Consider the following 24,095-nt stretch of genomic DNA (forward strand, 5'->3'; position numbering starts at 1 on the left):
TCAGGCCTGTGACTACTGTGATCCATTGAACACAGGGAAAGTGACGCTGGGCCAGTCCTGGGACTAGCTTTAAAAGCTACTGCTGTGAGAAGCTTAAGACATATGAAGAGGCTACATATAGGTAGCAGTTGAGCTTCCTAGCCAACAGCATGAGTGCACCATCTTGGACTTTGAGCCCCGTTGAACTTTCAGATGAATCCAGCCCCAGCTGACCTCTGACTGCAACTGCATGAGAGACCCCAAGTGAGAACCACCCAGTTAAGCCCAGTCAACCTACAGGGCCATGAGAGATAATAATTACCAATATGTTTTATTCCATGATAGACATATTTTAAAATAGCAACACTAATATCATTACTAACAATAAGATTATTGAGAGGAATTTAAGATTTGTTATTGTTTTTTTCCCTTTATCCTTAGAATATATCTCATTGAAGATGTATGGTTGAAAGTACTTTGTTTCAAGGTCAATTGGGGTAATTCTTTTCGTTATCTGGGCATGTTAGCAACCTCATATAAAGTTATGTTCGTGTTTTGGCTTGTTTTTCATTTTAGGGATTATTTAAAATTTTATATCACTTAATGATTTAAATATTTACATGAATCATTTATGAGATTTCAAAGTCAAAGCTATCTAACAAGGCTCATTCAGAGAAGCCTCACTTCCAATCCTTTCCCCTCTACTCTGTTCTCTTTCGCCCCTGTAAAACTCCATTTATTTTTTATTTTTTAAAATTTATTTATTTATGGCTGCGTTGGATCTTCGTTGCTGCACCCGGGCTTTCTCTAATTGTGGCGACCGGAGGCTACTCTTCGTTGTGGTGCGCGGGCTTCTCATCGTCGTGGCTTCTCTTGTTGCGGAGCATGGGCTCTAGGCGCGCGGGCTTCAGTAGTTGTGGCTCGCGGGCTCTAGAGCACAGGCTCGGTAGTCGCGGCGCACGGGCTTAGTTGCTCCGCGGCATGTGAAATCTTCCCGGATCAGGTCTCGAACCCGTGTCCCCTGAATTGGCAGGCGGATTCTTAACAACTGCGCCACCAGGGAAGTCCCAGAACTCCTTTTAAAGCTTGGTTTCTCACCCTTGGCACCACGACATTTTGGGCTGGATTATCCTTTGTTATGGGGGGCGGGGCCTATCCTGTGTATTGTGGGATATTTAGCATCATTCTTGGATCCTACCCACTAGATGCGAGTTGTTATAACAACCAAAAAAACGTCTCCAGACATTGCTAAATGTCCTAAAGGAGGGGTTGGGGGGATGGGGAGGGAATTACAAATAGCTGAGAATCTCTGTTTTAAGGGAAACGATTTCTTGCTGGCTTGAAAATTTGACCTCTAGTCTAAGATATCTGCATTTAATGTTAAACTCATCATTTTAGGCAATACCTTTGCACCAACATGAGCACTAAATTTGGGGCGTCAGGAATCATTTACAGGATGGCTGTCCCAGTGATCCAGAATATGCTTTTATTATTATTATTTGTAGATTATATTTGAAGCCAAGACTCACATTTAGAAACTTTTGTTAGAACTATTGGACCCTAAAAATGTGTCCATTCAGAGATCCAGACAGCTCAGTGCTTTCCCTGGTTTGCAAAGTACAGGGGTCGGGTGATTTCTTAGGGCCTTCCTGCTGTCTGAAAGTATTCTTGTTCTAAAAGTCTAGAAACTTGCTTTTCAAACTGGGGTGGACAGCACAGTGATTGAGGACACCAAGTTGAATCCCAGGTCTTCATCAGCTCTGTGACATAGTGCAGGTTACTTACCTTCCGGGAGCCTTAAATTAAGATGAAAATTGTGCCTACTTTATAGGATAGTTGCAAGGATTAAAGACATAATGCATGTTAAGTGCTTAATGTACTGGCTGGCATATAATAAGTGCTTAATAAATGTTGGCTGTTAGTATAATTACCGTCAGGGCTAGATGGTGATGTGCCAGGGAATATTCAGAGCCACCTGATAGATAAGGAACATCTTCCTAGAGTGTGAATTTCTTTTTGAAGTGTTGGAAAAATGGGCTTTGAATTTTTCTCCTAAAGGGAAGTAATTTAAAATGTTATTTTCATGTTAAAACAAACATGGGAATAAAAAGTGAAATGTGCATGAATTTAAAAGATAAAATGTGAGACTTCAAAGAAATTTTATGCTTGCGGCTGATGAATTTGGGCTTCATCCTCAAACCTCCAGGGAGGCTGTCTTTCCCTCCTTTGCTGGGAAAGTTTCAGCAGTAGATCTGGGCTGTTTTGCTTCTTTCACTGATACAAGTATCAGGGATATTAGAAGACATTCTGTAAGACGTGGGGACTCTCTGACCAGGAATCCCCGGTATCTTCATGTCTTCTTTGAGGTTTGTTTCCTGAGGAAGGGGACTGGGAAAATTTGCTGGGCACACATTCAGTAAATATTTAAGTGACTACTCTATGCCTGGCACTATTCTAAGGCATACAAAGAGAACAAAGCAAAGAAACATCCTGCCCCCGTGAAACCTTCAGTCTACTGGTCATTCAATATCAATAGCTATCATAGCCTCAACAACAGAGCTGAAATGGGGAACAGTAGGGGCAATAAGTTTGGGGTTTAGGGGAAAGATCCATCATTTATGGACAGTTGAGTAGCATGTGAGACATCCAAATAGAGATCCTGAATAGGCTGTTGAATGAGAGTCTAGAGCCGTAGTTCTCACTTGGAGCTTTTAGACATTTATGGTGGAGTTTGGGTAGGCATAATGGCATTTATTGGGAGGAAGCTCAGAATGCTAGATGCCCTGCAACGTATGGACAATTACACATCATGAATTTTTGTATTAATTTTTTTATTTGGCTGCACTGCGGCATGTGGGATCTTAGATCCCTGACCAGGGATCGAACCCGTGCCCCCTGCAGTGGATGCGCGGAGTCCTAACCACTGGACCGCCAGGGAATTCCCTGCATCATGATTTTTTTTTTTTTTTTTTTTTTTGCGGTACGCAGGCCTCTCAGTGCTGTGGCCCCTCCCGCCGCGGAGCACAGGCTCTGGACGCGCAGGCTCAGCGGCCATGGCTCACGGGCCCAGCCGCTCCGTGGCATGTGGGATCCTCCCAGACCGGGGCACAAACCCATGTCCCCTGCATCGGCAGGCGGACTCCCAACCACTGCGCCACCAGGGAAGCCCCATCATGATTTTTTGAACGTCACACTGGACATTTACATAGGTGAAAGTCCTGTGTACAATTATCTGAGCCTAACAACTAACTCCCATTTTCAAACAGAGTATATTCTAGCATGATTTTAATATTCCAGGGAGGCAAATACTATGCAAAGTGAATGAAGATTACACCTTGTTGTGTTCAGACTCTACCAAGAGTTATTCACCTTTTCAGAAAACCGTGTCAGCAATGGCAATTTTGCTGTGATAGTTGAGTTTCCTCCAACTGACACCTGAAGCTGTTGATTTTGGGTCAGTTGTTCTCAAACTACAAGGTGCATGTGATCACCTGGGGATCTAGTTTCTTTTCTCCTTCTTCTTTTTTTTTAAGAAGAGAAGAGACTGTTTGGATAATAATGGAAGGAATCCAGGAGAGGCTGACCACAGCAGAGAGGGGCACATTAAGGCATGAAGTTCCTTAGAGGGTAGGTAAGGAGGGCGTCCAGATGCAGGCAAAGGACCTGGCCTTGGTTGAAAAGAGCCAGTTTTTGTAAAAGGAGGGAAGGAGGAGAGAATGGCTGGAGATACATGTAGATTTAGAAACATGATGGCACAAAGTTGAGGGATGTCATATCCCCTAGGTCCCACCCCTCTGACCTAGGGCACGACTAGCCACCTTTCTGTCTTCGGCTTCTTTCTATAGAACTGGTCTATGGTGGGGAAATGAAGAAGAGGGAGACCAGACTGACCTGTACCTCCCAGGGCAAGTGCTTTGGAAAATAATATACAAGTTAGATATTACTATTACTACGAATATATTATTATTGTTCCTCTAGGTCAGCCCTGACTGATAGGACTTTCTACAATGATGGAAAAGTTTTATATCAGAGCCATTCAGTATGGGAGCCACTAGCCACATGTAGCTACGGAGCACTTAAAATATATCTAATGCAGAAGAGAAATTGAATATTAAGTTACTGCCTATTGTATCGGATAGTGCAGCTCTGTGTGTTTTCTGCCTCTGTCTCAACGTGGTCCTTCAAATATGAATGCCCTCTCTAGAGGCTGGTGTCCTTTGAGACCAAGAGCACTGGGCTAGGAGTCAGACCAGAGTCTAATTTCAGCTGTGCCCTTCTTTCCTGGCCTGGTGACTTGGGGCAATTCACTTCCTTCTCTGGGCCTCGATGTCCTCTGTTTTCTTCTCTTCTGTGGGGAGATGAGAGGGTCAAATGAGCTAAGAGTGTGAAAGCACCAGGAACTGTGAAGGGCTGCACATCGCTCAGGCAGGGCAGCCAATTCACCTCCCTTTCTTAGGTGCCTTCTGGAAGAATAGCACAGCGCTATGCCAAGTATATACTCCAAAGACGCCTCCTCAGAGGACCCTACTTCTCCCCTCCCCTCCCCATTGCCCGGAGGCTCCCCTCTCTGCGGGCCATTCAGTGTTATTATTTGATTAAAGTACGTCTCTCTCCCACTGGCCTTGAGCCCCATGAGGGTAGGGCTGGGTAGCTGTTTGCTTGCTTTTGTGTCCCTAGGGACTAGCACATAGTAGGTTCCCAGTATATATTTGTGCAGCCAATGGATGAAACAAGAAGTGCTAGTATTTGAACTTAGGTGTGATATCAAAGCTCACTGAGCTCTAGAACTTTACAACGTCTATTACCTTCCCCTGTTTATAACAGTGAAAATACTGGAAAAGACTCAAACACCCAACATAGAGGTTTGGTTTAATTAAATCATTCTTAAGGTACAACATTATGCCAAAGAGTATTCAGTGACACAAAGAGAGGTGTAATTACTTTATATTGTTAAGTGAAAAAAAAACCCAGAAGGTATACTATAATCTCACTTCGTAAAAGTTATATATTTTTATGCCTAGGAAAAGCTTGGAACAACAGATACAAATATATATATATATTTTTTGCGGTACGAGGGCCTCTCACTGTTGTGGCCTCTCCCATTGCGGAGCACAGGCTCTGGACGCGCAGGCTCAGTGGCCATGGCTCACGGGCCCAGCCGCTCCGCGGCATGTGGGATCTTCCCAGACCAGGGCACGAACCCGCGTCCCCTGCATTGGCAGGCGGACTCTCAACCACTGCGCCACCAGGGAAGCCCCAGATACAAATATTAACAGTAATTACTATCACTGGGTGGGCTTAGGAGGTGATACCTTTCTTTATTTCTTTTCCTAAAACTTCTATTTGATTAAAAAATGCACCTAGTATAGCTAGAAAAGCAAAAATAGAGCAAGAGTAGACTAGTCATTGCCTGTGGCTAAGGGTGGGAATGGGGATTAACAGTAAATGGGAATGAAGGGTTTATGGGGAATCTAAAATGATTTGAAACTGATTTATACTGACGTTGCACCACTTGGTAAAGTTACTAAAAATCCCTGATTTGTATACCTGAGATGCATGAATTTTATATGTAAATATACCTCAGTAAAATTTTAAAAATGTGCTTTATGTATAATGTATATGTATTCTTAAAAAATTAAAACAGGGGCTTCCCTGGTGGCGCAGTGGTTGGGAATCCGCCTGCTGATGCAGGGGACGCGGGTTCGTGCCCCGGTCCGGGAAGATCCCACATACCGCGGAGCGGCTGGGCCCGTGAGCCATGGCCGCTGAGCCTGCGCGTCCGGAGCCTGTGCTCTGCAACAGGAGAGGCCACAACACTGAGAGGCCCGCGTACCGGGAAATAAATAAATAAATAAATAAAATAAAATAAAACAGTGCAGAAGTATTTAGTCCCCCAACTCCACGCCCAATTCTACTTTCCAGGCATAACAGTAGTAACTGGTGTTTAATCCTTTCCAACCTTTTTCTATGCAGAATACAAGTATACATACACATTATAAGTACATAATTTTCTGCAATCTTCTTCTTTCTCTGGACATACATTATAGGACATGGAAAACTTAAAAGTAGCTGCCTTGGAAGGTGGGATTAGGGCTAAAGAGAGTGGAGGGGGGACAGGAAGGAAGAGACATACTTGAAAAATTTTACTTTCTTTACTGTGGTTTCATTTGCATGTTTTTGTCAGGAATGTTTGGAATTCTAAATCCAATAAAGATATTGGAATAAGAGAAAACAGAAACAGACTCACAAACACAGAAAACAAACTTTTGGTTACTAAAGAGGAGGGGAGAAGGGAGGGATAAATTGGAGTATAGGATTAACAGATACATACTACCATATATAAAATAGATAAACAACAAGGATTTACTGTATAGCACAGGGAACTATATTCAATATCTTGTAATAAATAACAACAAAAAAGAATCACTTTGCTGTACACCTGAAACTAACACAATATTGTAAATCAGCTATACTTCAACTAAAAAAGATATTGGAGGGGACTTCCCTGGTGGTCCAGTGGCTAAAACTCCACACTCCCAATGCAGGGGCCCGGGTTTGATCCCTGGTCAGGGAGCTAGATCCCACATGCCACAACTAAGACTTCGCATGTTGCAACAAAGATCCTGCACGCGGCAAGGAAGATCCTGCCTGCCACAGCTAAGACCAGGCACAGCCAAATAAATAAATAAATATTTTAAAAAATATTTGAATAAGAGATACCATTAAATGCTTAATGCTGTCCAATCCTCCTATTTAAAAAAAATTAAAAATTTTACCAAGTGCCAAGCACCATACTTAGTTCCTGAGATATATTTCTCATTGGATCCTTAGGACAACCTTTTGCATATTGTTAGGTATGACATATTATTATCTCACTTGACCCCAGACTTTTTTAGTGCAGCTTGTCTCTCCTCCCCCAACAGACTCATGTCCTTCCTGCAAAGCCCAGCTTTAATGATCTCAACTCATGTCCTTCCTACCCCACGAAGGTAGAGAGATGACGCTGTCCTCAAAGTGCTTACAGTCCAGGGAGGTGACAGACAGCAAAAAAACTACAATCTAGTGTTATAAGAATTCATGGTTTCATGGGGCTATGTGCAAAGCAGTGGGAGTTTAGGCAATGTGTTGAAGGCAGCCAAGGAGTTCTGCAGAGAATACATTCTGAGCTGACTGATAAGAACACCAAGGAGTTTTTCAGGAGGATAAAGAAAGGTATGGTGGTTGGAGGTGGGGAGAGGGTATAGAAAAGGATTTGGGGCCTAGCACTTGACTCAGGAGGCTCAGAAGTGCCATATTATGTCAACCACAGTTCTCAAGTTCAGTGTAACTGGAGGGTCAAGTTGGCCTGAGGAGGGGGCAAAGGCAAGGGCGTGTAACTTGAAATTTAAGGCCAGATTATCAAAGCCTTTTTTTAAAAAAATGTATTTAATTAATATATTTATTTATGGCTGCATTGGGTCTTCTTTGCTGTGTGTGGGCTTTCTCTAGTTGCAGTGCACAGGCTTCTCATTGTGGTGGCTTCTTTTGTTGTGGAGCACAGGCTCTAGGCATGTAGGCTTCAGTAGCTGTGGCGTGTGGACTCTAGAGCGCGGGCCCAGTAGTTGTGGCATACGGACTTTGTTGCTCTGCATCATGTGGGATCTTCCCGGACCAGAGCTCTAACCCGTGTCCCTCGTAACCCATGTCCCCCGCATTGGCAGGCAGATTCTTAACCACTGAGCCACCAGGGAAGCCCATCAAAGCCTTTTAAGTTGAGTTAGGGTGTTTACACTTTATCCTGTGAATGAAGCAAAGCTGTTAAAATATTTGAGCCTAGTATGTTAGAAAGATGGAAACGCCCTGAATGGAGCCGCTGTGGGAGATCCCTCCCGTACCCCCAGCTCTCCAAGCCTTGGCTCTGTGTGGTCAGGTCATTTCCACCCTAGGCTGGGAATTCCTTTAGGGCAAGGACCTATCTCATTCACCTGTGCATCCCAGCCCCCAGTACAGCACCTGTCATGCATGAGGTACTCAGTAGTAGGGGCCCACCTCGCTGGCAGAATGCTGGGTACCAAGAAGGTGCCGGGATAGTGAACGTAAAATAAAAAGCAAACCTTCATTTCTTCCCCAGCACAGGCTGGGCAGGAGTTCAGCCAAAGTCTGACCTAACTCTAAGGAGGTCAGAGAGGTCCTGGCCCCAACTCAGTCCCAGGGAGGTCCATGAAGAGTGGGAGAAGGAGAGGAGGTTGCTGACTAAACTGCAATGTGCTAGGAGAATTCGCACCTATTGTCTTTTATCTATCCCTCCAACAGCTCCTAAATCGGAATTATTGTCCCAGCTTGCCGGACCAGGAAACTGAGGATGAGTGGTTCTGTAATTTGGTCAAGGTCACACAGCTGGTTGGTGTAGGAGGTGTGGAAGCTGGGTTCCAACCTTTTAACTAGTCAAAGCTCACTGGGCTCCCCCTCCTCCACCTGGAGAGGCATTATGGCACCTACTCCGTTTGCGTAACTACTTGAGTTGGCGGATACCGAGCACTGGGGCGCTGAGCGGGAAAGGCCGGCTCGCCCCGGCGGCGGCCGGGAGCCGCTCCCAGATTCGGAAGTTACGAAGTTTCCGTGCATTTCGCTCGCCTCCCTGCGCAGCTCGTCCCCGCTCCGCAGCAGTTACGCCGCTAGCGCAGCGGGGCTCAGGTGCTGCAGCAGGAGGGGGCCAGGCGCTGGGAGGAAGGCGGGGACGCAGTTTACGTAAGCGTCCGCTCGCAGGTGCATGCGGCCGCCACCAGCGTGTGCTCCCTGCGCGCTCCCAGGTGCGCAGTTGGCGCAGGCGGTGGCGCGGCACGGCGGCGGCGGGCGCTGGCAGGCGCTCTCAGGTGCGGCAGAGCGCGCGTGGAGGGGGCGCGCGGCGAGCGAGGGGGCGGGCTTTCCGTTTCCCAGCAGCCGCGGGGCCCGCCCCCCGGCCCGGCCAATGGGCGCCCTCGGATGCGTCACGTGCTCGCCGCCGCCGCCGCCGAAACGGAGACCGGAGCCGCGAGCGCCACCAGGGCAGCAACCGCCGCAGCCGCCGCCGCTGGGCTGAGGGGTCGGAGACGCAGGCGGACGAGGTGGCGGCGGCGGCGGAGCGGGAGCGGGGACCGGGAGCGGGCAGAGCGCGGCGGCGCGGGTAGGCTGCGGCGGAGGGGCAGGCGCCTGCGCGGCTGGCCGTCCCGGGCGGGCGGCGGTTAAGGCGGCGGTTGAGGCGGTTGGCGGTGCCGGCCCGGGCCCCGCATTGTTTGTTGTGCGTCCTTAGCAGCGGCGGCGGCGGCGGCAGCGGCGGCCGGGGCGGAGAGCGGGGAGCAATCCCGGCCCCCGTGGCTCCGGCATTGTGGCGGCCGCCGCCGCCGCAGTTGCGGTACCCCGGCCGCTTCGGGCAAGGGCAGCGGGCAGCCTTCCTCACCTTTGGGGGGCACAGCGTCCCGGCCCCGAGCGAAGGGAGGGCGTGGGCAGTGTGGGGGGACCTGGCACCGGGGGCTCTGGGTGGGATAGAGGACGAAGGGTTCTGGGCAGGTGTTGGAGGACGTTGGGGGCAGGGGCTGGGGGAGAGACTGCGCGGGGGCGGGTGGAGGGTGTGGGCAGATTTGGGGGAGAAGGAAGGGTGAGGGATCCGGCCCAGTGGAGGCTGAGGGCCTTCAGGCAGGTTCTGGGGACCCATGGGGGCCGGGGCGAGCGCGGAAGGGCTGGAGGGCGGTCGGGCGAATGGGGGGCAGCCCGTGGGGGTTCGGGAGGGTGTGAGGGAGGCTTGGGGAGGGCAGGGGCGAGTGTGATGGGAATGGAAGGAGAAGACTGGGGACTCAGGGGAGTCATGGAAGAGGCGATGTCCCGGCCGGGGCTGCGTGCGAGGGACAGGGACTGGGGGCAAGATAATCAGGAAGACCGCGGACAAATGTGAAGGGAAATGCGGAGGTGTCCGGCTCGGGGACAGTGTGGCAGGGTGAGCGTGGAAAGGGTTGGCGGGGAAGGAGGGTGTCGGGGGGGGGGGTCTCTGGAGTGATGGTGAGGTGTTCAGGCAGGAGGTGCGGGAGGATAGGCCCAGAGGCTTCAAGAGACCTGTGAGAGGTGTGAGGGCAGTGTCTGGCCAGGAGGGAGGCAGGAGGGTGTTGAGGCTGGATAGAAGGGCCCTGCCAGGGGAAAGCATGTGAGGGCAGAAGGCAGGTATCTCTCTGGTAGCCGTGCTCAGGGGAGATGAGTAGAGGGCAGAAGGGGGAGGGCATTTGGATCAGGGTCTGAGTTTGAGGGGTTTGACAGAGAAGTGGGGACAGTGGGAGAGAGTGATGGGGATGGAGAGGAGATGCCGGGGCATTTAGTGAAGAACAGGACAAGTGAGTGAAATGGAAGGTGTTCTTTTTTTTTGGGGGGGGGGGGCCATGCCACATGGCATATGGGATCTTAGTTCCCCTGCATTGCAAGTGTGGAGTCTTACCCCCTGGACCACCAGGGAAGTCCCTGGAGGGTGTTCTTGAAGTATGGATGAAGGTGGGGGAGCAGTGAGAGAGGGGACTTCGGGGTTGGGGAGACCTTGGAGGGGACAGGTGGAGTGGAGTGTGTGTGAGGTGGAGGGCCAGAGGTGTGGGGGGAGGGAGATGTTCTTCGAGTGGCAGGTGAGGTGGGGAGGGGGAGCAGATGGAAGGAAATGTTTCTGGGGCAGCACGTGTGGAGGGAAGTTGGGGACAAGGAAAGGGGGGTGGAGTGTGTGGGAGGGAAATCAGTAGAGGGGATGCGTAGGGGATAGGTTTGAAGACAAGTATACAATATGTGCAGGGAGGGAAGCATGGGTTTGGGGAGCTAGATTTTGTCTGGTAGAGGGAAGGAGGTAGGTAGGGAATAAAGGGAAGGAAAGGGGGAAGACAGGATATCTTTGGGTAGAGGATGTAGAAGAATGCGTAGTGCCTGTAGTGGGGTAAGGAAAGGGTAAGGTGGGGATGTGTGTGGACATGTCTGTTACTAGAAAGCGGTAGGTTGTGTATTGGATTGGGGCAGTGGTGGGGAAGTAGGAGGCCCAGGTTTAGAGCAGGAAGTGAGTATTCAGGCTGGAGAGAATTAGGAAATCACATTGCTTCATAAGAGTATGGAAAGAGCGGGTCCTGAAGTGTGGAGAGAGATTGGAAAACTTGGGGTCTTGAGAGATTAAAAGGGCCACAGTTTTTTAGGTCACTGTAAGTATACAGAAGAGCGGAGTGTAGAAGTTGGAAAAAAAAGAAACTAAAGAGGAGGGGATTAAATTCTGACCTTCACAGGAACTGGAGAGTGTGTGGGGTTGTGTGTGTGGATCCTGGAATGATGGTACTGGAAAATAGAGAACATTAAGCCCTTTACCATATATGAAAGTTCATCCTTCTAGGATCAGAGAGATCGTGAAGCCTGATTTTAGTTCCAGAACCCAGTGAATGGGGAAGGGCTAAGGGAGACCTGAGTACACACTCCCAAATTTGGAGGAGTTGTGTGGTGGAGTATCGTCCTAGTGCATTGGCCAGATGAGTGGGCAAATAGAAGAGGCATACAGAGTCAAGAGGAGTACACCAAGAGTGAACAGAAACAGAATTGCAGCAGGTGAAGGGCAGATGTCTTTGTGAAGATACTGCAAGAGAGCAGGGCCCAGCGTGTTTGAGGGCTATGTATCAGAGGGAGGAAGGGATACCTTGGTGCAGTGTCTCAGGTACCCTGGTGCTTTCTGGGTAATAGGGCAGTTTTCAGGCATTTGAGTGATGTAATATCTGAGTCCCATGCTAGAGGCAGACAGAGGTAATGTACATTCAGCTTCTGAAAGTGGCAGGAATGGAGTTCTATGGCTCTTCAAGGTGCAGATAACACATCCTTTGTTGTCAGCTTTTATCCCCAAATAGTTCATGTAAAATTTAGTTAGAGGCTTTTGGATTTTCTGGTATTTTAATTTAAGTTGAGGAGTGCAGTGTTAGCTTTATTTAGGAAAGACTTCATGGATTGTGTGGACATATGGAATAACCTTTAGGGGTTTGAGCACAGACATTTCAGCAGGTCTCATTCAGTGTTCTGTGGCTTGTGTTAGATTCTTTGGGATTTGGAAGGATTAAGGAAACTGCTTTGAGATTGCCTCGGTAAGCAGGGTTTTCTACAATCTTGGAAAACGATTTCCCTTTTGACAGTTGAAAATTCAGTCTTGTCAGATTTTGCAAAAAAAATGATTTCATCATGTTGCAGAGATAACTTCAATTATTGCTTTGTGGGCTTCATGTATTGTATAATGTGGTACCTAGTATGATCTCAAATAAAAGGTCCTCTTTGGTACCTTGGGAAGCTTTCTGGGTTGATTAGTTTTCTTCTTTTATCCATTTAGGAAGTATCTAAATTCTAAGTTTGAATAATGCAGCCATTGTAAGTTCAAATAATAAGTTTGAGTGGAAGTGGGAATCTTGCCTAAACATAATGAGAGCTGAGCAGAACACCACATTTTAAGTAATCTGTATCTGTAAATATAAATATTTTAAAAATAAACTGGAAGCTAATCATTTTTAAAATTCAAATTTGAAGTGTATACTGAAGCGTATCATGAAGGCAGCAAAGTAACGCTCTAAAGACATTGCTATAAGATTTTATTTTTGGAGGGCAAAGTTTTTAAAATATAAATGGCTTTGATTGAAACTCTTAGCGGTATTTTGAGATTTTATATATGTGTTGAATATAATTATAAGGATCATGTTTGACCCCTTTGGCTTCCTGGCAGATAATTTGAGCAGTAAGATATAAGATGAATAGAGTGACCTTTGAAAATTCTCTCCCGTATAACTATTGTTTCCTCCTTGTATTTTTAAAGTCCGTTGTGTTGGTTCATTTCATTGATTTGGCGCAAGCAGTACTTTCTTGTTCAGAATACTCAATTCTGGCATAGTGTTCTGATTATATGTATTGTTCCGTGAAGTTCTATGGTTTGGGATAATTTGTAGGCACTTTAAAATATTATCCTAAGTTTATGAACCAAGGAAAGCAGGTTGTTTAGACTTTGTAGGCTAAATAATTGGGTCTGGTTTTATTTTCACTGGTGACTTGCTGGACAAGATACTTAATCCCTTTGTGCTTGTTTCTCCTCCAGAAACCTGACTCTTTATCTATCTCCCATGAGAATTGAGATGGTTTATATAAAACAAGTTTAAACCTTTCACGAAGATTAGGACTATGTAAATAGGGGTAATAGATGTTATTTCTTTGGTTCTTTTTTTCCTTTTAGCCTGGTCAAATAATAATTAGTACTTCAGAGTTTGGCGTTAGGTGGGTTAATTTGTAATGAGAAACTTGGATAGAGATGAAACTTACGTGAATATCAGAGATATCTGCAAATTGAAGTTTGTTCATTCTTTACTGTCTACATATCTTTCCTGGCTCATTTCTGCAGCTGAGTATTGGTGCTGATTTGAATTCTTGAGTCAAGCAGAAACTTGTGAGAGACATTCTGAGTTCTAAGCATGAATTTCCAGACACAGAGTACTTTTCTCACTCAGTGAATTCAATTTTTAAATCAGGAATAATATAATTTCCCTATGTTTTTTGCAGAAAATTGATTAATTCTGAGTGACTTGAACAGAAAAATGGGGCTATCGCTTCTTCTAGTGGCATTGAGCCTCCTTTTTCAGATTTATTGCATACTTTTTCCTTTTTTAAGTTTTAGTTAGCAAATAATTACCTATCCATTTCACATTTCCAAGCCCATTGACAGGTTATGCTCTATTTGAGGGGCAGTGATTTTCATTTTATTTTTATTTATTTATTTTTAAAATTTATTTATTTATGGCTGCATTGGGTCTTCGTTGCTGCGCGCAGGCTTTCTCTAGTTGCGGCTAGCAGGGGCTACTCTTCGCTGCGGTGTGTGGGCTTCTCATTGCGGTGGCTTCTGTTGTTGTGGAGCACGGGCTCTAGGTGAGTGGGCTTCAGTAGTTGTGACACGTGGGCTCAGTAGTTGCGGCTCGTGGGCTCTGGAGCTCAGGCTCAGTAGTTGTGGCGCATGGGCTTAGTTGCTCCGCGGCATGTGGGATCTTCCTGGACCAGGACTCGAAGCCATGTCCCCTGCATTGGCAGGCAGATTCTTAACCACTGCACCACCAGAGAAGTCCCAGGAATGATTTTTAAATGTTTATTTAATGTTGTGTTTGGTTTATTAGTTGTAAAAAGCCTCCAGATCTGGTCCTGATTGACATTGCAAAAATGTAAATAGTAAGTTGCTTTATTAGGCATTAATTTGCTTGAGCTTGGTAATACCCAGCTCTGATAGTCTTTCTATGCTAGCTGATCTATTCTTAATAGTTTACTCTCTTTTATAACATGTTTGGACACCATTACCCATCTTACTGCTCTTCTGCTTTCATTTGTTTTGCATAGACCCTTTTATTGGAAAATTGGTTGTTTTAAAAATTTTGTTCAGCTGTAGAAAAACTTTCTGACAGGTAATTATGAGAGGCTTCATAATTCAGTTTAATTTTAGAAAACTGTTTATTGAGAGATGTAAGTTAAACTTATACGTCAGTTGAAACAGAAAGGAATAAAGTAATGAGACCAGATTAATGGTGAGCTGAATATTTAAATGGTTTGAGCCTGAAAGACCTGCAAATCTTTAACTTTTAGGTCTTGCATTAAATAGTGAGGTGACCAAATGACCTGGTCTCTCACCTTCATGTCTTTCATTTCTTGTCCTGAGGGTCCTTTAAGTGTATCATTTTTGAGAAGTATGGTGTCTGTCTCAACAATATGTGTGTTGTGGAGTGAATGAAGGCAGTCCTAAATTTTAGTTATTTGATATTCAAATTCTCTTAACTTATGACATAACTAACACTGTGTAGAACATCTGCTTTCTTTAGTTAACTTTAGCACAACTCAAAAGGGTGCAGTTGATTATATCAATAATTAAATCACAGCTTTGGGTTGTGTGACTTCATGGTTCATTTCCATTTGAAAAGTGAGAATTCTGCAGCAGGTTGTGTGACAAATTCTAAGGCATTTCTGGGTCATGGATAAGGTGTAGTTTCTTACTGCACCTGCAGAATTTCCTGTTCTTTGCAGTTTTCCAGGTGCCAGGGCTTTTCATGATATCCAGTTGGTTAGATCAGCATTTTGTTTATGAGTTGAATTTAACGATATTAATACCATTGACCTAAAGCAGAAAGTAATTGTCCTAAAGACTCTGTGTAGATTTTTATTTATTTTTTATGATGCTTACCTGTTTTGTCAGTTTACGTCAGCAAACATGTGCTGGCTTTAGGCTCAAAGGCATGTTTTGTGCCAGACCTGAGATTTCTTAGTAGGGCTCAATAATATTGTTTTGAGTAAAGAACACGTCCTTCCCTAGATAGATTGACCCTTAATGTGAAACTGGAGTCCGTAATTTTGGTTACCTGTGTTTAGTCAGCCTACTAAAAATCAGTATATTTTAAGACAGCTGGGTAGTGTTTTGTTTCTAAAAGGTAAGATGAAGGCAGTTCATTATTATTATTTTTTGTTGTTGCGGTACATGGGCCTCTTACTGTTGTGGCCTCTCCCGTTGCGGAGCACAGGCTCCGGACGCACAGGCTCAGCGGCCATGGCTCACGGGCCTAGCCGCTCCACAGCATGCGGCATCCTCCCGGACCGGGGCATGAACCCGTGTCCCCTGCATCAGCAGGCGGACTCTCAACCACTGCGCCACCTGGGAAGCCTGTTCATTCTTTTTTTAAAAATTTATTTATTTGTTTATTTAGTTTTGGCTGGGTTGGGTCTTCGTTGCTGCGCGCAGGCTTTCTCTAGTTGTGGCGAGCAGTAGCTACTCTTCATTGCAGTGTGCAGGCAGTTCATTCTTATGATGTTTATAATTCCAAGTAAGTCTGAAACTCCTCAAACATTGCATCTAATCATGCAGTGATTAGGCTTTTATAGAGCTTAGGCAACCTACATTTTAACCTAATGGAACTACTGGATACTGGGTGGCTCTTGACTTAACTCTGGACAGCTCAGTTTTAGTTAGCAAAGTTAGTGAACTAGAGGGGAAAGGTGTTGCAATTTTGGTAGTGTAGGTTAGCAGCTGGAGAGAATAAACATGTAGTGCCCTTGGTATACATATTTTCGGTTGCTTTTGTTTTTAAAAATGTATTTATTTACTTATTTGGCTGCATTGGGCCTTAGTTGTGACACGTGGGATCTTTGTTGCAGCATGCAGGATCTTTGTTGGGGAATGTGGGATCTTTCATTGTGGCGCGCGGGCTCTTTGTGGCACGGGCTTCTCTCTAGTAGCGTGTGGGCTCTGTAGTTTGCAGCACTCAGGCTCAGTAGTTGCCACACGTGAGCTTAGTTGCCCCATGGCATGTGGCATCTTAGTTCACCAACCAGGGCTCGAACCCACATACCCTGCTTTGGGAGGCGGATTCTTAACCACTGGACCACCAGGGAAGTCCCTTTCGGTTGTTTTTGAAGTAAGCTCTAAATATGCTTATAACGTCAAGTTTAGCATGGGAGGACAGATATCAAAAATAGTAGTGATGAGGCTTTTTAAAAGATGGTATCTTAAAAATAAGTATCAACTGTGATGCTTTCTGATAAGCCAGCTTTGTGGTAAGTGTTGTGGAGTTACACAAAATTGGCTTTTGAAATTGGTCAGTATTGTTTAGTAGTGTTGTTTATTTTTAGAGCTCAGGGTTCACATACCTGGACTTTGGTCCCTATGATAGTTGTGTAGGTGAACAGCAGAGTATTACATTTGAAGAAATGGAGGCAAGAAGAGTTGACCCTGGAGCAGAGATAAGCAGGCTTTCAGAACACCCTTTCAGAAGTTGTATATCAAATTGCTGATAGTTCCCAAATTTGCCAAGGAAGGTTGATGGCTGCAGAAATTTGAAACCTGCCTCCTGCCTCTTTTAGTCAAGCACCTGAGTACAAGGCTTTTTAAGGGCTACCTGGAATAATGCTTCTTTCTTAGGAAACTCAGGGTCCTAGGATTATGCAGTAGCACTGAATCTGAGGGAAAGGGCTAGCACTTGGGTGGACTCTCCTTGTAGGTATGCCCAGAGGTGACCCTAGTGCAACATCGATTGCTCTATTGGGTAGTAGAAGAATGTTTTTGACACAAAAAGACTTGGCTCAGAGGTCTGATCCTGCTGTTTACTAGTCATAGATCTCTTTCCTCGTGTATAAAATTGGAATAAAACCCCTAATTTACAGAATTATAGTGAGGATTAAAGAAGATAAGAAAATTGTTTGTAAGCTGTGAAGCACATAACTTTCTTTGAAAGGAGGTTTGAGTAGAAATTAAGGACAGGCTTTGAAGTAATGAGCAATTTGACTCAGAGGACCTGGATTTTTTTTTTTTTTTATCATGGCATTTTCAGATGTACATAAAAGGGAACAGTACGGTGAACGTCCATGTACCCGTCATCTAGCTTCAACAATTACCAGCATCTTGTTGCTCTTGTTTCATCGGTCTCTCATTAACAATTTTTGTTGTTGTTTTTGCTGGAGTATTTACAGCAGATCTTTTTTTTTTTTCCCTGCAGTACGCGGGCCTCTCACTGTTGTGGCCTCTCCCGTCGCGGAGCACAGGCTCCAGAGGCGCAGGCTCAGCGGCCATGGCTGACGGGCCCAGCCGCTCCGCGGCATGTGGGATCCTCCCAGACCGGGGCACGAACCTGTGTCCCCTGCATCGGCAGGCGGACTCCCAACCACTGCGCCACCAGGGAAGCCCCTACAGCATATCTTAGACATCATACGCTTTCATCCATAAATACTTTAGTGTATATTTCTAACAGATAAGAACCTCAAAAAAAGCCCCACAAGACTATTTTAACCCTCCAAATTAACAATAATTCTTTATCTAATACTTAGAAGGAGCTGAATTTGAAACATAGCTCTACCACTCACCAGCTTTGTGTGTTAATCAAATTACTAGCTCTCTGAGCTTCTGGTTCCTCATCTGTAACATAAAGATAATACCTCATGAAGTTATTTTGAGCTTAAATGAAATAACACATAAAATGCCTAACATGAAGTTTCTCAGTAAATGGCCCAGCCTCCTATGGCATGTGAATTAGAATTATGGGTTGCCCTCCTCCCTTCTTGAATATCCCAAAGAATAACAGTACTCTGAAATTATTGCCCACTAACCTAGTGAAATTTCTCATCATTGAGCTATTTGACTCTTCTGGTGAAATTCTGTTAGCAGTTGAAATCATGTCCGTCTTCCTTCTTTCCTGCAACATCATTATTCTCCTGTCTACAGGCTCATTCCAGTCAGCATATATATGCTATTATTTAATCTATTATTTTTTTAAATGACCTTTTCTTGACCACACTGTCTCTCCTAGCTACAACCCAATTTCTCAACTTCTTGAAAAAGTTGTTTCTACTCATCTACAGTTTTCCTGTCTTCTCCTGAACCTACTGCAGTGAGACTTTAACTCCATCACCATACTGAAACTGCTGTTGTCAAAACTACCAAGTTTAATTTTTACTTGATCTTTTAGCAGCATTTGGCACAGTAGATGCCTCCTTCCTTGAAATACTTTATGCTCTGCTTTCTAGGACACCACACTCTGCTGGTGTTCTTTCTACCTCCTTGGCTTCTTCTCAGTCTCCTTTGTTGGTTCTTCCTCATTACTCCTACCTCTTAATATTGGACTGCCCCATGGGATCTCTGCTCTTTATTCTCATTCTCTTGGTGATCTCATTCAACCTCATGACTTTAAATACCATATATGTGCTGATGACTCCCAAAATTTTTATCTGAAACTCCAGGTTACTGCCTATTTTGATACCTCCACTTACATATTTCATTGACATCTCAGACTGAACTTGTCCTAAATCAGACTCCCTATTTCCTCTGCCCCTCTTGTCGTCTTCCACATCTTAGTAAATAGCAATTTCCTCCGACTTTCCAGTTGCTCAGGCCAAAACTTGGAGTCATCCTTGACTCTCTTCCTCTCACACACATCTGACCCACCAGGCAATCTTGCCAGTCCTTTCTTCAGAATATATCCAGACTCTGACCACTTTTCATCACGTCTACTGAGTTGAGTCTACATCAGCTCCTCTGAATTACTGCAGTAGCTCTTTTTGCTTTTGCCCCCTTATAGTCTGCTTGCAATACTGTAGCAAGAATGATCCTTTTAAAAAGGTAAGTCAGGTTTTTGTCTCCTTCTGGTCAGAACCCTTAGTGATTCCCCATCTTTTTCAGAGTAAAAGGGCAAGTCCTATCAAGGCTGTAAGTGATTGGATCCCTTCTTTCCTCTTTATTTGTTTGTTTGTTTGTTTATTTATGGCTGCATTGGGTCTTTGTTGCTGTGCGTGGGCTTTCTCTAGTTGCGGTGATTGACGGCTTCTCATTGTGGTGGCTTCTCTTGTTGTGGAGCGTGGACTTTAGGCACGCAGTCTTCAGTAGTTGTGGCTCGCAGGCTCTAGAGTGCAGGCTCAGTAGTTGTGGCGCACGGGCTTAGTTGCTTTGCGGCACGTGGGATCTTCCTGGACCAGGGCTCGAACCTGTGTTCCCAGCATTGGCAGGCGGATTCTTAACCATTGTGCTGCCACGGAAGTCCCCCTTCTTTTCTCTCTGACCTCTTTTTTTTTTTGCTTACTCCATTCTGACCACAGTGGCCTTCTTCTTGTTCCTTTAACGTGCCAGGCGTATTCCTGTCTCAGGTCCTTTGCATTTGCTGTTTGCCCTGCCTAGAATGCTGTTTCTCAGATACATGCGTGGCTCCATCCTTTTCAGGTCTTGGTGCGTATCTCCCCTTTCCAGTGAGGCCTTTCCTTCCCACTCTGTTAAAATGGCAGTTCATCCGTTTCTGGCCCTCCCTAGCCTCCTTTTCCCAGCCTCTTTTTCTGCATACCACTGAAACCATTTAACTTATAGTATATTTTCCTTGCTTATTTTGTTTATTGCTTTTTCCCCTTCACTAGTGTTTAAGCTCCATAAAGGCAAGGATTAATGTTGGTTTTGTGTTCTGTAGATTCTAAAGCATCTAGAATAGTGCCTGGCACTAAGGCACTTGAGTATTTGTTCAGTGAACTATTCTTTTATTAGTTGTAGTCTATTACTTTGGTAAAGGATAGTATAGTTGTAGTGTTTAGTTGGAATTTTGGTTTTTCCTATGGAATACTGTGCACCTTGATGTCTTTTTGATGTATTTCTGATTCTTCTGAATATCCTTTCTTCAGACTGCTAATAGGTTTTATTATTTATTTGTTATAATTTTGAGTACTTGTTATGTACTATGCTAGTTGCATTGGGGGATACAAAGATAAAACATAGACCCTGAACTTTAAGAGCTTACGGTCTATGAGGGGAGGTGATGGTATGATTTTGAGATATCTGTAAGATTTTTTTTAAAGTAAGTACTTAAAATGGTCCAGAAATTTAGAAGAGCAAGGAATTATTTCTGCTAAGGGGAATAAGGGAGAGACTTAAGAGAGGATGTGGTATGTGGTACCTGTGCTGAGTCACAGGAAAAAGTGGGATTAGATTATGAGATAATGCAGAAGAGAATTCCATACGGAGGGCACTGTGTAGGCAAAATAAGAATGCTCAACATTTCTATGGAAAAGAACAAGTGGTTCACTTAATTAAAGATAAGGGAATATGAAGGAAATTGGTAGAGTGTAAGTTTGGAGTGGAATATTGGAGTCACTGATAGAGGCCTTGAATGTAAGAATGAGGAATTCAGACTTTTTTCTGTTGACAGTGAGGCTTCAGTGAAAGGTTTTGATTGAGCAAGAGTGGAGGGATGACATTAGAGCTACCTTTATGAATTTGACAACTTTATGTGAAAAGAGGCCAGAACACATACTGATTAAGATGCTGTTGTAACAGTTTGAGGAAAAAAGTGATAAAGGTAGTGCAAGTGGGTATAAAAAGAATGCCTTGGTACTGACGAAACTTGGTAACTGGATGTGAGGACTGAGCTCCAAGTCTACAAGGTTTCAAGCTTAGTTGACAGGCCGGCTGGGGTGTCCTGAAGAGAAGTCGGGAAGCCAGGAGAGGTGGGATCAGGGACAGGTTTAGTTTAGTTTTGGTATTGAGTTTGCAGGTGTGGTGGTGACACCAGGTGATTATTGTTCTGATAGAAAGTAAGTCAAGAATCTTTTTATAAAGGATGTGCATCTGTGGCTCTATGCCTTCATTTATTTTTTATTTTTTTATTTTTTTTTTTTGCCGTAAGTGGGCCTCTCACTGTTGTGGCCTCTCCCATTGCGGAACACAGGCTCCAGACGGGCAGGCTCAGCGGCCATGGCTCACGGGCCCAGCAGCTCCGTGGCATGTGGGATCCTCCCTGACCGGGACACGAACCTGTGTCCCCTGCATCTGCAGGTGGACTCCCAACCACTGCGCCACCAGGGAAGCCCCTATGCCTTCATTTTGATACAACTAATTGGCAGAAAGAGAAGTAAGATTCAATTCTGAATCTATTATTGAGGTCTGAATCTAGATAATTGATTTGGGAAACTTCTGGTAAGTCATCCAAACTTTTCTTTTGATTTGTAAGTGGCTCCACTTGTTTCACTAAGTTTGTTAGATAAGCTGCTTTAAAGCACTTCAGCAGCTTGATACAACCTAAATGTCATCCTTTGAGTGTCCCTTTACTGCTGATTCACTGGCTGTGGATATCTAAGGAGTGTCTGTCTTACCCCTTTGAAAAGAACAGAATGGGAGTTCCGAACTAGTTACCTCGATCACTTTGTTGAGATCACTTTGAGTTAAAAGGTTTAGGTTTGCATGATCATGCCGTAGCCCTCTTTTTTCCCTTAGGACTTAGCGGTGTATTGGAGGAAGACAAGCCCTCTATGCTAATTAATGGCAGTTAAGGTGTTAGTTGCCAAAACATTTCTTTAACAACCTAGACTTAACAAAATACCAGAAGATATCAGAGGATTTAGCTTCTATTCCAGGCAAATTCAAGAACAGAATAAAGTCCTTTTAGATTTATATCCTTTTAAAGAGCCTTGTAGCAGGAGGAGTTTTTGACCCCAAGGTTATTTATAGGAAAAAATTATTTGCAAAATACTTTGATTAATGTATACAATTTTTATTTATAGGCTAGCTAATGATGCATGATATTTATATTTCTATACTTAATGCATTTTTATTTTTTAAATAAATTTATCTGTTTATTTTTGGCTGCGTTGGGTCTTCGTTGCTGCACACGGGCTTTCTCTAGTTGCGGTGAGTGGGGGCTACTCTTCGTTGTGGTGCGCAGGCTTCTCATTGCGATGGCTTCTCTTTGTTGCGGAGCACGGGCTCTAGACATGTGGGCTTCAGTAGTTGTGGCACGTGGGCTCAGTAGTTGTGTCTTGAGGGCTCTAGAGTGCAGGCTCAGTAGTTGTGGTGCACGGGCTTAGTTGCTCCACAGCATGTGGGATCTTCCTGGACCAGGGCTCGAACTCATGTCCCCTGCATTGGCAGGAGGATTCTTAACCACTGTGTCACCAGGGAAGTCCCCTTAATGGATTTTTAAATAGTTGAATAAAAAGACATCATTGAGTTTGTTAGTTGAAAACTTGCAGTTCACCAGCTTGGTTTAGAATGATCTTGAGCTTACCACATTAGTCATCTCTGAATTCTCTTCCTTTGTGCTTAGATCATCATGTCAGTGAATGTGATTTTGGCAATATCCTTATGGAGCCTGTTCTTGTTTTCCAGTAAATAGGAGTCAACAGGACCCAATTACCCTGAAATGAAAAAGTTTTCCTATTTAGGATAACTTACATTTTTCAGTCCAATGGAGGTGTGGTGGCTTTTAGTTTGTATTATATATGTTGTAGTTAATTTTGCAGATGTAGCACATATTGTAATTTTTTTTAATCTAGGCAATTTTATTTCACATAATTTGTTTGCCAGGACTATAACATGTAACATCTTAATCTTGTGAGGAACCTGTGAGATTCTTTTAGTCTTGCTTTGTTCTTTGACAGATGTAGAACTCAAGATACATCGAGTGGCTAAGGCACTTGTCCAAAATCACACACCTCACTGGTGGCAGAGTTGGGATGAGAAGTGGATTTCTTGACCTCCAGGCTTGGGCTCCTTCCACCGTCTCAGGCTGCTGCATTAGAAATGTAGACCAGAAAACTTTGAATAAACTTAGTTTAACTTGTCACATTGCTGGCACCTAATGACGTTCAGTAGGAACAATTAGGATATTTTTTTCCTTGTTCCTTCTGAAAATTAACAGTTTTAGATCAATCATTTTAAAGTGAACAATTTGGTGGCTAAAATTTAGTACGTTCACAGTGTTGAGCAACCACCACCCTACCTAGTTCAAAACATTTCCATCACTCCAAAGTGAAACTCCTGACCCATTAAGCAATTGGAAAAATTTTTAAGTGATTAAAATAAAAATCTTTAAACAATTAAAATAAAAATCTTTACTATGACCAGGTCAACAATAGCAGGTTTGTATTAGAGGTCACCCATCTCTGATTTGCCAATGAGAAATAAAGAGAATCATCTTTAATGCTATTTAGTAGTAGATGTTATTATACTTAACAAACAACAGCATTACAAAGAAAGTGTCAGGCACATAATGATTAACAGTACTAATAGCAGACAAGCATTATGCATATTATCTCTAATCTTCACACTAGCCTTTCAGAAAGGTTTCTCTATTTCAGATAAGAAAACTAAGGCTTTGTTCAGTAACTCTGAAATCACTTAACTGTTAAGTTGTGGACTTGGGATTTGAATCCATGTCTATTTGGTTCCCAAAAGTTTGCAAAAAGCAGCAAATGGAAGGGATCATCTTCCCTGGTCCTAGGGGACCAAGACTGTTTTAGCAGGACAGCGTATAAGGGAAGGGGAGTTGAGTTTGCTGGTCTTGTTAGTGTCTGCAGTAATAACCACTTTCTCCTGACCAATTGATATCCATATTCCATAGGGGGAAAGCAAAATAGGAAATAACCTTTGGAACTCTTTAATGGACATTATTATAAACAATTAGAAGAAATTGCATTGTAGCTACTGAGATGTGTTCTTAGAAATTCTATATTTCCTTTTTTCCTTTCCATTTATTTTTAGTGAATTGTTATTTGATTTTAAAATTATAAGTTGATTTGCTTGAGTAATTAGTGATTAGTCATAACAGTATTGGAGCTTGATTGACTTTCCATTTTAAGATACTTTAAAA

General features: G+C 44.2%; 1 protein-coding gene across 4 annotated transcripts in view; it reads left to right on the forward strand.

Annotated features, from left to right (window-relative positions):
* The first annotated feature begins 8,987 nt into the window (after positions 1–8,987).
* Positions 8,988–24,095, forward strand: part of STRBP (spermatid perinuclear RNA binding protein) — a 137,623-nt gene continuing 122,515 nt past the window's right edge. For 3 of the 4 annotated variants that reach the window (XM_060014183.1, XM_060014182.1, XM_060014180.1), the window contains exon 1: positions 8,988–9,121. The gene's annotated coding sequence lies outside the window, so the exon portion shown is untranslated. The remainder of the gene's footprint in view (positions 9,122–24,095) is intronic. The other variant, XM_060014181.1, reaches the window with a different exon arrangement.

This window comes from Delphinus delphis, chromosome 6, assembly GCF_949987515.2.
Source record: "Delphinus delphis chromosome 6, mDelDel1.2, whole genome shotgun sequence".
NCBI lineage: Eukaryota > Metazoa > Chordata > Mammalia > Artiodactyla > Delphinidae > Delphinus > Delphinus delphis.